The sequence below is a fragment of the Lynx canadensis genome, chromosome F1 (genome assembly GCF_007474595.2).
Source record: "Lynx canadensis isolate LIC74 chromosome F1, mLynCan4.pri.v2, whole genome shotgun sequence".
Classification (NCBI taxonomy): Eukaryota; Metazoa; Chordata; class Mammalia; order Carnivora; family Felidae; genus Lynx; species Lynx canadensis.
In genome coordinates this window covers 21,802,775-21,816,241 of record NC_044319.2, presented here as the reverse complement: position 1 = coordinate 21,816,241, position 13,467 = coordinate 21,802,775, and the positions used below count along the sequence as shown (strand labels likewise).

The window sequence follows — 13,467 nt, the reverse complement described above, 5'->3', positions numbered from 1 at the left end:
TTCACCCTACTTTCTCACCAGAGCACTGCCAGGTACTGAGCTCCAAAACTTTAGACTCTGCACTCTGCTGTTTATAGAATCCTCATGGTATTAAAACCCTCTCCTTTCTCCCTGTCAGTGGTTTGGGGGAACAAATTTCTTGTTCAGTCCCTGTGAGTGTTCTTACTCTTTCTGTCTTTCTTTCCAGCAACTTTCAGGGAAAGTGCTGTTCTTGCACGATCCTGATGCACAGCATCTCCACTTTTCTTTTTCTCTCTCTGTCCTCTCTGCAAGAAAACAGCTCCCTACCCTCCACAGCTTTTCTCTCCCCAGTTCACCTCTCTGCAACATGACCCGTGGCTCAAGTTATGCAGATTGTTGCATTTATCCTCAGATCAATAGATGCAAAAATACTCAACAAGATATTAGCCAACCAGATCCAACAATACATTAAAACCATTATTCACCATGACCAAGTGGGATTTATGCCTGGGATGCAGGGCTGGTTCAATATCCACAAAACAATTAACTTAATTCATCACATCAATAAAAGAAAGGACAAGAACCATATGATCCTCTCAATAGATGCAGAGAAAGCATTTGACAAAATACAGCATCCTTTCTTGATAAAAACCCTCAAGAAAGTAGGGATAGAAGGAACATACCTTGAAATCATAAACGCCATATATGAAAGACCCAATGCTAATATGATCCTCAATGGGGAAATACTGGGAGCTTTCCCCCTAAGGTCAGGAACAAGACAGGGATGTCTACTCTCACCACTGTTATTTAACATCGTATTGGAAGTCTTAGCCTCTGCAATCAGACAACACAAAGAAATAAAAGGCATCCAAATCAGCCAGGAGGAGGTCAAACTTTCACTCTTCGCAGATGACATGATACTCTATATGGAAAACCCAAAAGATTCCACCAAAAAACTGCTTGAATTGATTCATGAATTCAACAAAGTTGCAGGATATAAAATCAATGCACAGAAATCAGTTGCATTCCTATACGCCACCAAGGAAGTGACAGAAAGAGAAATCAAAGAATCGATCCCATTTACAGTTGCACAAAAAACCATAAAATACCTAGGAATAAATCTAACCAAAGAAGTGAAAAATCTATACACTGAAAACTCTAGAAAGCTTATGAAAGAAATTGAAGATGACACCAAACAATGAAAAAGATTCCATGCTTCTAGATAGGAAGAACAAATATTGTTAAAATGTCGATACTACCCAAAGCAATCTACATATTCTATGCAATCCCTATCAAAGTAACATCAGCATTCTTCACAGAGCTAGAACAAATAATCTAAAATTAGTATGGAACCAGAAAAGACCCCTGACTGGCCAAAGTGATCTTGAAAAAGAAAATCAAAGCAGGAGGCATCACAATACCAGACTTCAAGCTATACACAGAGCTGTAACCATCAAAACAGTATGGTACTGGCACAAGAGCAGACACTCAGATCAATGGAACAGAATAGAGAACCCAGAAATAGACCCACAAATGTATGGCCAGCTAATCTTTGATGAAGCAGGAAAGAATATCCAATGGCATAAAGACAGTCTCTTCAGCAAGTGGTGCTGGGAAAACTGGACAGCGACATGTAGAAGAATGAACCTGGACCACTTTCTTACACCATACACAAAAATAAACTCAGAATGGATGAAAGACCTCAATGTAAGACAGGAAGCCATCAAAATCCTCAAGGAGAAAGCAGGCAAAAGCCTCTTTGATCTTGGCCACAGCAACTTCTTACTCAACACCTCTCAGGAGGCAAGGGAAACAAAAGCAAAAATGAACTACTGGGACCTCATCAAAATAAAAAGCTTCTGCACAGCGAAGGAAACAATCAGCAAAACTAAAAGGCAACTGACAGAATGGGAGAAGATATTTGCAAACGACATAGCAGATAAAGGGTTAGTATCCAAAATCTATAAAGAACTTATCAAACTCAACACCCAAAAAACAAATAATCCAGTGAAGAAATGGGCAAAAGACATGAATAGACACTTCTCCAAAGAAGACATCCAGATGGCCAACTGACACATGAAAAAATGCTCAATATCCACAGATCAATTTCCTAGGTGTTCAAAATGGTTTCGTTCTGATCTGGCTGCGTTTCAGGAATGAGACAAGTTCAGTGTCTCTATGCTGCTCTTCCATTTTAACTCCTCCCTCCGACAAGTTTTAATAAAACTTCTTCAGGTTGGCTAAGTCATTTCTGTGTCTATTTGCTTTCTGTACTTGAAAGTTTGATTGGTGTTTTTCCCTTTTCATTTTCCCCATTGTTTTTGTTTTTTACCATTGGAAATTTCTTTCCTGCAGGGTGACTGGGTGATTCATTAAGTTAAGTGTCCGACTTTGGCTCAGGTCATGATCTTACGGGTCGCGAGTTCGAACCTTACATCTGTATCTGTACTAACAGCTCAGAGACTGGAGCTTGCCTCGGATCTGTGTCTCCCTCTCTCTCTGCCCCTCCCCCGTTCACACTCTGTCTCTCTCTGTCTCTCTCTCTCTCTCTCAAAAATAAATAAACAATAAAAATTTTAAAACAAAGGAATTTCTTTCCTTCTGTTTTTAGTGGTATGTAAAGATGGGAAAGTAGACAGATGTGTTCAATTTGCCATCTTTTCCTACCGCCTTTCATCCTCATGGACAAATTTCTCAACCAACTTTGTCAGAGTAGGGAATTTAACATATTCTAATCTTAAAACTAGAAATTTGCAATTAGCAAGAGGACAAATATATAAGAGGCAATTAAGACGAAAACATCTAAGTTCATGAAGTATAAGGTTTAATCATATGTGGCTTTATCTAAAAAATTTAAGTGGATATTTGTGCAATTTTAACAGTGATAGTGTCTAGACACACTTGAATATTTGTACCTTATTATCCTAAATTAATTTATCTGTGGAATGCCTACTATATGATAAACACTCTTCTGTGGACACTGTACACATTAGTAAAGAAAACAAAGTTTTTGCATTTAAAACACTGACAGTTTGTGAAGAATCCAGGTTTGGAATTCAGGTTTGATTTAATTCCAGGGCTCACACTATTTGTTAACCAGTAAACTCTCTTGCCTGGGGTAGATTAAAAAAAGAAAAATATGGAATTCTCTTTAAATCCTAAACAGTCTCCATCAAAGATTTTCTGGTTCCCAGAGCCATCATATATATCTACCTTTCCCATTTTTTTTGAAGATGAGGTTTATTAAAAGAAATAAAAAAGCTAGCATCATACTTAATGGGGAAAAACTGAGAGCTTTTCCCTTAAGGTCAGGCATAAGGTAAGGATGTCCACTCTCACCACTTTTATTCAACATAATAGTGGAAGTTATAGCCACAGCAAAGAGACAACAAAAAGAAATAATAGGCATCCAAATTGGTAAGAAAAAAGTAAAACTTTCACTATTTGCAGATGACATGATAATATATTTAGAAAACCCTAAAGATTCTGCCAAAAAACTACTAGACCTGATAAATGAATTGAGTAGGGTTGAAAGATACAACACCAATGTACAGAAATCTGTTGCATTTCTACACACTAATAATGAAGTAGCAGAAAGAGAAAGTAAGAAAGCAATCCCATTTACAATTGCACCAAAAACCATAAGATACCTAGGAATAAACCTAACCAAAGAGGTAAAATATCTGTCCTCTGAAAACTATAAAACATTGATGAAGGAAATTGAAAATGACACAAAGAAATGGAAAGACATCCCATGCTCATCGATGGGAAGAACAAAAATTGTGAAAATATCTATACTACCTAAAACAATCTACACATTTAATACAATCTCTATCAAAATGCCTGTAACATTTTTTACAGAGGTAGAACAAAACAATTAAAAAACTTATATGAAGCCACAAAAGACCCCAAATAGGCAAAGCAATCTTGACAAAGAAAAACAAAGGTGGATGTATCACAATTCTAGATTTCAAGTCATACTAAACAGCTGTAGTAATCAAAACACTGTGGTGCTGGCACAAAAATAGACACATAGATTAATGGAACATAATAGAAAGCCTAGAAATAAACCCAAATTAAATGGTTGATTAATTTTTGACAATGAAGAAAAGAATATGCAATGGGAAAAAGTCTCTTCAACAAATGGTGTTGGGAAAACTGGACAGCTACATGCAAAAGAATGCAATTGGACAACATTATTACACCATACACAAAAATAAACTCAAAATGGATTAAGGACCTAAATGTGAGACTTGAAACCATAAAAATTCTAGAAGAGAGCACTGGCAGTAGTTTCTCTGACATTGGTTATAGCAACATCTGTCTAGATATGTCTTCTGAGGCAAGGGAAATAAAAGCGCAGATAAACTATTAGGACTACATGAAAATATGGAAGGAAACAATCAACAAAACCAAAGGGCAGCCTATAGAATGGGAGAAAATACTTGCAAATGGTACAAAGAACTTATACAACTCATCGCTCAACACACACACACACACACACACACACACAATCCAATTAGAAAATGAGCAGAAGGCATCAACAGACATTTCTCCAAAGAGAACATAGAGATGGCCAACAACACATGAAAAGATGCTCAATATCACTCATCATCAGGGAAGTACAGATCAGAAAACCATGAGCTATCATCTCACACCTGTCAGAATGACTAAAATAAAAAACAGAGACAATTGTTGGTCAGGATGTAGAAAAAAAGAAATGGTTTTACAATGTTGGTGAGAATACAGACTGGTGCAGCAAATGTGGAAAACAGAATGAAGGTGCCTCAAAAAATTAAAAATAGAACTACTCTACAATCCAGTAATTGCATCATTTGGTATTTACCCAAAAGATAAGAAAACATTAATTTGAAGGGATACATGCACACCACAGTGTATTTTAAAAAAAAAAAACCTTCATTGATTTGATTGTAAAATCTCCAAAAAAAACACTTTTTGAGATTTTATGGATATACACTGTCTCAGAAAAAGACAGCCCAGTGAGAGATATAATTGAGAAAAATGTCATTCTGGAACATTTGTAGTGTAGCCAGCCCTTTACTTCTGGTATTTTGTCTTTTTTCATCTTATGTTATGGCCTTTAATTGAAAGAAGAAAATATAAATACCATTTGGACCTTGAAGTTTCTTAGTGATCCACCAACATTGCCTGGAGATCATTTTTCATTCTCAACTGAGGATAGCATTCACTTTCTACAAAAATCTGCATAATGGGAAGTCTTTGTTGCATTCTGTATACATTTCCTATGAAGATAGAAATTTATCTGAGTAAAATTGAAGCATATAGTCAGATATTTTTTAAAGAGTATATGGTTTTTAAAATAGCCACAACTTAATTTTTTTAATAATAGCTAAAAATTGTTTCTATCACTGATGTTTCAAAGTTCAGTGTAGATTGAATTAACACTATTTAAGTCTTCTGTCATATTAAAGCAACTGGTTACTTTATATTACATATACAATGCCAAAACATTTAGAGGAAAATTAAAGTCATAAATAGCACAGAAATTTAAGAAGCAATTTAAGTACATAAACAAGATGGTGAGTCCTTTCACAGTTTTAATGTCTATGATAATATGAGTCTTAGAAGAAGAATTAAAATAGAGGTTGTTTTCACTAAATTTACCTTTTAATTTTTATGAATTCAAGCATCACATAGACAACTCAGTGAATATTTCTCTGTTATTTAAAATCTCAGAATTATTGGGATCCTTGAAGATGGCGGCGTAGGAGGACGCTGGGCGCATCGCGCATCCTGCTGATCACTTAGATTCCACCTACACCTGCCTAAATAACCCAGAAAACCGCCAGAAGACAAGCAGAACGGAGTCTCTGGAGCCAAGCGCAGACGAGAGGCCCACGGAAGAGGGTAGGAAGGGCAGCGAGGCGATGCGCACTACATGGACTGGCGGGAGGAAGCCGGGGCCGAGGGGTGGCCCGCCGGCCAAGCAGAGCCCCCAAGTCTGGCTGGCAAAAGCGGAGAGGCCGGATGGAGTGTGTCCCGACAGCAAGTGGGACTTGACATCTGGAAGGTTATAAGCGAACAGCTCTGCTCGGAGAACAGGAAGGCTGGAGGACAATGGGAGGGAGAGTTGTTGAGCCCGGGATGACAGAGCTCAGCTTGGCGGGGAACAAAGGCGCTCACCAGCGCCATCTCCCTCGCCCACCCCCCAGCCAAAATCCCAAAGGGAACCAGTTCCTGCCAGGGAACTTACTTGCACCACACAAACACCCAATGCTGTGCTTCTGTGGATCCATCCCAGGGGTGGGTCTGACTCCCTCCCGGTGCCACAGGGCCCCTCCCGAAGCGGATCTCTGAAGGAAAGTGAGCTGAGCCTGCCCCTCCCACCCCCGTGCACCTTGCCGATCCACCCCAGCTAATACGCCAGATCCCCAGCACCACAAGCCTGGCAGTGTGCAAGTAGCCCAGATGGGGCACACCACCCCACAGTGAATCCCGCCCCTAGGAGAGGGGAGGAGAAGACACACACCAGTCAGACTGTGGCCCCAGGGGTGGGCTGGGGGCAGACATCAGGTCTGACTGTGGCCCCGCCCACCAACGCAAGTTATTCAAGACAGCACAGGGGAAGTGCCCCACAGTCCTGCACCACTCCAGGGACTATCCAAAATGACGAAAGGAAGAATTCCCCTCAGAAAAACGTCCAGGAAATAACAACAGCTAACGAACTGATCAAAATGATTTAAACAATATAACAGAGAGTGAATTTAGAATAATCGTCATAAAATTAATCTCTGGGCTTGAAAACAGTATAAAGGACAGCAGAGAATCTCTTGCTACAGAGTTCAAGGGACTAAGGAACAGCCAGGAGGAACTAAAAAATGGTATCAATGAGCTGCAAAATAAAATGGAGACAACTATGGCTCGGATTGAAGAGGCAGAGGAGAGAATAGGTGAACTAGAAGATAAAATTATGGAAAAAGAGGAAGCTGAGAAAAAGAGAGATAAAAAAATCCAGGAGTATGAGGGGAAAATTAGAGAACTAAGTGATGCACTAAAGAGAAATAACCTACGCATAATTGGTATTCCAGAGGAGGAAGAGAGAGAGAAAGGGGCTGAAGGTGTACTTGAACAAATCATAGCTGAGAACTTCCCTGATCTGGGGAAGGAAAAAGGCATTGAAATCCAAGAGGCACAGAGAACTCCCTTCAGACGTAACTTGAATCGATCTTCTGCATGACATATCATAGTGAAACTGGCAAAATACAAGGATGAAGAGAAAATTCTGAAAGCAGCTAGAGATAAATGTGCTCTAACATATAAAGGGAGACCTATAAGACTCGTGACCGATCTCTCTACTGAAACTTGGCAGGCCAGAAAGGAATGGCAGGAGATCTTCCATGTGATGAACAGAAAAAATATGCAGCCAAGAATCCTTTATCCAGCAAGTCTGTCATTTAGAATAGAAGGAGAGATAAAGGTCTTCCCAAACAAACAAAAACTAAAGGAATTCGTCACCACTAAACCAGCCCTACAAGAGATCCTAAGGGGGATCCCGTTGAGACAAAGTACCAGAGACATCGCTACAAGCATGAAACCTACGGACATCACAATGACTCTAAACCCATATCTTTCTATAATAACACTGAATGTAAATGGACTAAATGTGCCAACCAAAAGACACAGGGTATCAGAATGGATAAAAAAAACAAGACCCATCTATTTGCCGTCTACAAGAGACTCATTTTAGACCTGAGGACACCTTCAGATTGAGAGTGAGGGGATGGAGAACTATTTATCATGCTACTGGAAGTCAATAGAAAGCTGGAGTAGCCATACTTACATCAGACAAACTGACTTTAAATTAAAGGCTGTAACAAGAGATAAAGAAGGGTATTATATAATAATCACAGGGTCTATCCATCAGGAAGAGCTAACAATTATAAATGTCTATGCGCCGAATACAGGAGACCCCAAATATATAAAACAATTACTCACAAACATAAGCAACCTTATTGATAAGAATGTGGTAATTGCAGGGGACTTTAACACTCCACTTACACAAATGGATAGATCATCTAGACACATGGTCAATAAAGAAACAAGGGCCCTGAATGAGACATTGGATCAGATGGACTTGACAGATCTATTTAGAACTCTGCATCCCAAAGCAACAGAATATACTTTCTTCTTGAGTGCACATGGAACATTCTCCAAGTAGATTACATACTGGGTCACAAAACAGCCCTTCATAAGTATACAAGAATTGAAATCATACCATGCATACTTTCAGACCACAATGCTATGAAGCTTGAAATCAACCACAGGAAAAAGTCTGGAAAACCTCCAAAAGCATGGAGGTTAAAGAACACCCTACTAAAGAATGAATGGGTCAACCAGGCAATTAGAGAAGAAATTAAAAAATATTTGGAAACAAACGAAAATGAAAATACAACAATCCAAACGCTTTGGGATGCAGCGCTTTGGGATGTATTTCCTGAGAGGAAAATACATTGCAATCCAGGCCTATCTCAAGAAACAAGAAAAATCCCAAATACAAAATCTAACAGCACACCTAAGGAAAATAGAAGCAGAGCAACAAAGACACCCGAAACCCAGCAGAAGAAGAGAAATAATAAAGATCAGAGCAGAAATAAACAATATAGAATCTAAAAAAACTGTAGAGCAGATCAACGAAACCAAGAGTTGGTTTTTTGAAAAAATAAACAAAATTGACAAACCGCTAGCCAGGCTTCTCAAAAAGAAAAGGGAGATGACCCAAATAGATAAAATCATGAATGAAAATGGAATTATTACAACCAATCCCTCAGAGATACAAACAATTATCAGGGAATACTATGAAAAATTATATGCCAACAAATTGGACAACCTGGAAGAACTGGACAAATTCCTGAACACCCACACTCTTCCAAAACTCAATCAGGAGGAAATAGAAAGCTTGAACAGACCCATAACCAGCGAAGAAATTGAATCGGTTATCAAAAATCTGCCAACAAATAAGAGTCCAGGACCAGATGGCTTCCCAGGGGAGTTCTACCAGACGTTTAAAGCAGAGATAATACCTATCCTTCTCAAGCTATTCCAAGAAATAGAAAGGGAAGGAAAACTTCCAGACTCATTCTATGAAGCCAGTATTACTTTGATTCCTAAACCAGACAGAGACCCAGTAAAAAAAGAGAACTACAGGCCAATATCCCTGATGAATATGGATGCAAAAATTCTCAAGAAGATACTAGCAAATCGAATTCAACAGCATATAAAAAGAATTATTCACCATGATCAAGTGGGATTCATTCCTGGGATGCAGGGCTGGTTCAACATTCGCGAGTCAATCAACGTGATATATCACATTAATAAAAGAAAAGATAAGAATCATATGATCCTATCAATCGATGCAGAAAAGGCCTTTGACAAAATTCAGCCACCTTTCTTAATAAAAACCCTCGAGAAAGTTGGGATAGAAGGAACATACTTAAAGATCATAAAAGCCATTTATGAAAAGCCCACAGCTAATATCATCCTCAATGGGGAAAAACTGAGAGCTTTTTCCCTGAGATCAGGAACACGACAGGGATGTCCACTCTCACCGCTGTTGTTTAACATAGTGTTGGAAGTTCTAGCATCAGCAATCAGACAACAAAAGGAAATCAAAGGCATCAAAATTGGCAAAGATGAAGTTAAGCTTTCGCTTTTTGCAGTTGACATGATATTATACATGGAAAATCCGAAAGACTCCACCAGAAGTCTGCTAGAACTGATACATGAATTTAGGAAAGTTGCAGGATACAAAATCAATGTACAGAAATCAGTTGCATTCTTATACACTAATAATGAAGCAACAGAAAGACAAATAAAGAAACTGATCCCATTCACAATTGCACCAAGAAGCATAAAATACCTAGGAATAAATCTAACCAAAGATGTAAAAGATCTGTATGCTGAAAACTATAGAAAGCTTATGAAGGAAATTGAAGAAGATATAAAGAAATGGGAAAACATTCCGTGCTCATGGATTGGAAGAATAAATATTGTCAAAATGTCAATACTACCCAAAGCTATCTACGCATTCAATGCAATCCCAATCAAAATGGCACCAGCATTCTTCTTGAAGCTAGAACAAGCAATCCTAAAATTCATATGGAACCACAAAAGGCCCGGAATAGCCAAAATAATATTGAAGAAGACCAAAGCAGGAGGTATCACAATCCCAGACTTTAGCCTCTACCACAAAGCTGTAATCATCAAGAAAGCATCAACTGATGAATGGATAAAGAAATTGTGGTTTATATACACAATGGAGTACTACGTGGCAAGGAGAAAGAATGAAATATGGCCCTTTGTAGCAACATGGATGGAACTGGAGAGTGTGATGCTAAGTGAAATAAGCCATACAGAGAAAGACAGATACCATATGTTTTCACTCTTATGTGGATCCTGAGAAACTTAACAGAAACCCATGGGGGAGGGGAAGGAAAAGAAAAGCGGTTAGAGTGGAAGAGAGCCAAAGGATAAGAGACTCTTAAAAACTGAGAACAGGGGCGCCTGGTTGGCTCAGTCGGTTGGGCGTCCGACTTCAGCTCAGGTCACGATCTCACAGTCCGTGAGTTCGAGCCCCGCGTCAGGCTCTGGGCTGATGGCTCAGAGCCTGGAGCCTGCTTCCAGTTCTGTGTCTCCCTCTCTCTCTGCCCCTCCCCCGTTCATGCTCTGTCTCTCTCTGTCTCAAAAATAAATAAACGTTAAAAAAAAAAACTGAGAACAAACTGAGGGTTGATGGGGGGTGGAGGGTGGGTGATGGGTATTGAGGAGGGCACCTTTTGGGATGAGCACTGGGTGTTGTATGGAAACCAATTTGACAATAAACTTCATATATTGAAAAAAAAATCTCAGAATTATTATTTTGAGTTATGTGCAATGCATCACTCAAACCATAAAATTGTGTCAATGTCTTGAAGGCAGTTTAGGGAAATGCTTAATTTTCCATTGTTTAAGTTCTTTTACTAGTTTACAATTTCTACTTTCTATTGTTTTAAGAGTTGATTAAAAACTTACTTTTACTTAGTTTACAGTTTCTCCTTTTTATTGTTTTAAGAGAGATGATTAAAAACTCTCAACATAATGTATTTCAACAAATAAAGGCCATATATTATAAGCCCTAGCTAACATTATACTCAATGGTGAAAGGTTGAAAGCTTTTCCTCTAAGATCAGAATCATGGCAAGGGTGCCCACTCTCACCACTCCTATTCAACATAGTAGTAAAGCCCTAGCCAGAGCAATCAAGCAAGAAAAATAAACAAGAGGCATCAGAATTGGAAGGGAAGAAGTAAAATTATCTCTATTTGCAGATGTATGATTTTATACATAGAAAATCCTCAAGACCACTAAAATTTAGTAAAGTTGTAGGGTACAAAATCAACATGCAGAAGTCAGTAGCATTTCTATACACCAACAACAAATTATCTGAAAAAGGAATAAAGAAAACAACTCAATTTACAATACTATTAAAATAATAAAATACTTAGGAATAAATTGAACCAAGAGGTGAAAGTTCTCTACACTGAAAACAGATAAAAACATTGAAGAAAGAAATTGAAGGCACAAGTAAATGGAAATATATCCGTTGTTCATATGTTGGAAGAATTAATATTGTTAAAATGTCCATACTACCCAAAGCCATCTATAGATTCTATGCGTTCTTCTCAAGACTCCAACGACATGTTTTACAAAAATAGAACAAATTTAACATTGTATAGAACCACAAAAGACACTGAATAGCCAAAGTAATCTTGAAAATAAAAGAACAAAACTGGAGGCATCACATCTCCTGATTTCAAACTATGTTACACAGCTATAGTAATCAAAGCAGTATGTTAATGGCATAAAAATATACATAAATCAATGGAACAGAATTGAGAGCCCAGAAATAAACTCACACATACATAGTCAATTACTAATTGACAAAGTAGCAAAGCATACTCTATGGAGAAAAGACAATATCTTAAAAAAAATAGTGCTTGGAAAATTGGATATTCACATGCAAAAGAAGGAAACTAGGCCCTTATCTTACATCACTCACAAAAATTAATTCAAAACGGATTAAAGACTTTTTTGTAAGACCCCAAACCATAAAACTCCTAGAAGAAAACATAGGGAAAAAACCTCTTGATATGGGTCTTGGCAATGATTTTTTGGATATGGCATCTAAAGCACAAGTAACAAAATAAAAAATAAACAACTGGGACTGCATCAAACTAAAAATATTCTGCAAAGCAAATGATCAATAAAATGAAAAGGCAACCTAAGGACTAGGAGAAAATATTTAAAACCACATATCTGATAAGAGGTTAATATCCAAAATATGTGAGGAATTATATAACTCAGTAGCAAAACAACCAAATGATCTGATTTAAAAATTGGACATAGGACCTGAATAGACATTTTTCCTAAGAAGACATACAGATGGCCAACAGACACATGAAAAGATGATCAGCATCAGTAATCATCAGGGAAATGCAAATCAAAACCACAATGAATTATCACCTCCTAAAAAGTCAGAGTGCTGATATTAAAAAGACAAGAGGGGGGCCTGTGTGGCTCAGTCAGTTAAGCGTCTAACTTCGGCTCAGGTCATGATCTCACAGTTGGTGTGTTTGAGCCCTGCGTTGGGCTCTGTGCTGATAGCTCAGAGCCTGGAGCCTCCTTTGGATTCTGTGTCTCCCTCTCTATCCCTCCCCTGCACGCACTCTGTCTCTCTCTGTCTCTCAATAATAAATAAAAATGTTAAAAAAAATTTTTTTAAAACACAAGAAATACGAAGTGTTGGCAAGGATATAGAGAAAAGGGAGTCATTGTGCACTGTTGGTGGAAGAGTAAATTGGTACAGCTGCTCTGGAAAACAGTATGGAGTTTCCTCAAAAAAAATTAAAGACAGAAATAGCATACAATCTAATAACTTCATTTCTGGGTATTTACCCAAGGAAAATAAAAGCACTAATTTGAGAAGATATATGCACTCCTATGTTTATTGTAGCATTATTTACAATAGTCAAGTTATGGAAGCAGCCTAAGTGTCTACTGATAGATGAATGGATAAAGAAGATGTGGCATACCTACATAATGGAATATTACTCCCCTCTATGAGAATGAAATCTTGCCATTTGTGACTACATGGATGGACGTAGAGGGTACTATGCTAAGTGAAATAAGCCAGAGGATTACAAATACCGTGTGATTTAACTTATATATGGAATCTAAAAAAAATGGACAAACAAAACAAAAAGAAAATAACTACAGAAAACAAATTGGTCATTGCTAGAGGGGAGAGAGTGGAGAGGATAGGTGAAATGGGAGAAGGGGATTAACAAGCACAGACTTCCATTTATAAAATAATAAGTGATAAGGATGAAAAGTACAGCATAGAGAATATAGTCAATAATAAATATTGTGGTAACTTTGTATGGTGACAGATGGTAACTATACAACATGGTATTTGTAGTGTATAATTTTT

The 13,467-nt window shown here is 37.9% G+C and overlaps 1 protein-coding gene across 2 annotated transcripts in view; it reads right to left on the bottom strand.

Annotated features, from left to right (window-relative positions):
• Positions 1-13,467, bottom strand: part of PDC (phosducin) — a 119,071-nt gene that overhangs the window by 25,579 nt on the left and 80,025 nt on the right. The window lies entirely within an intron of this gene.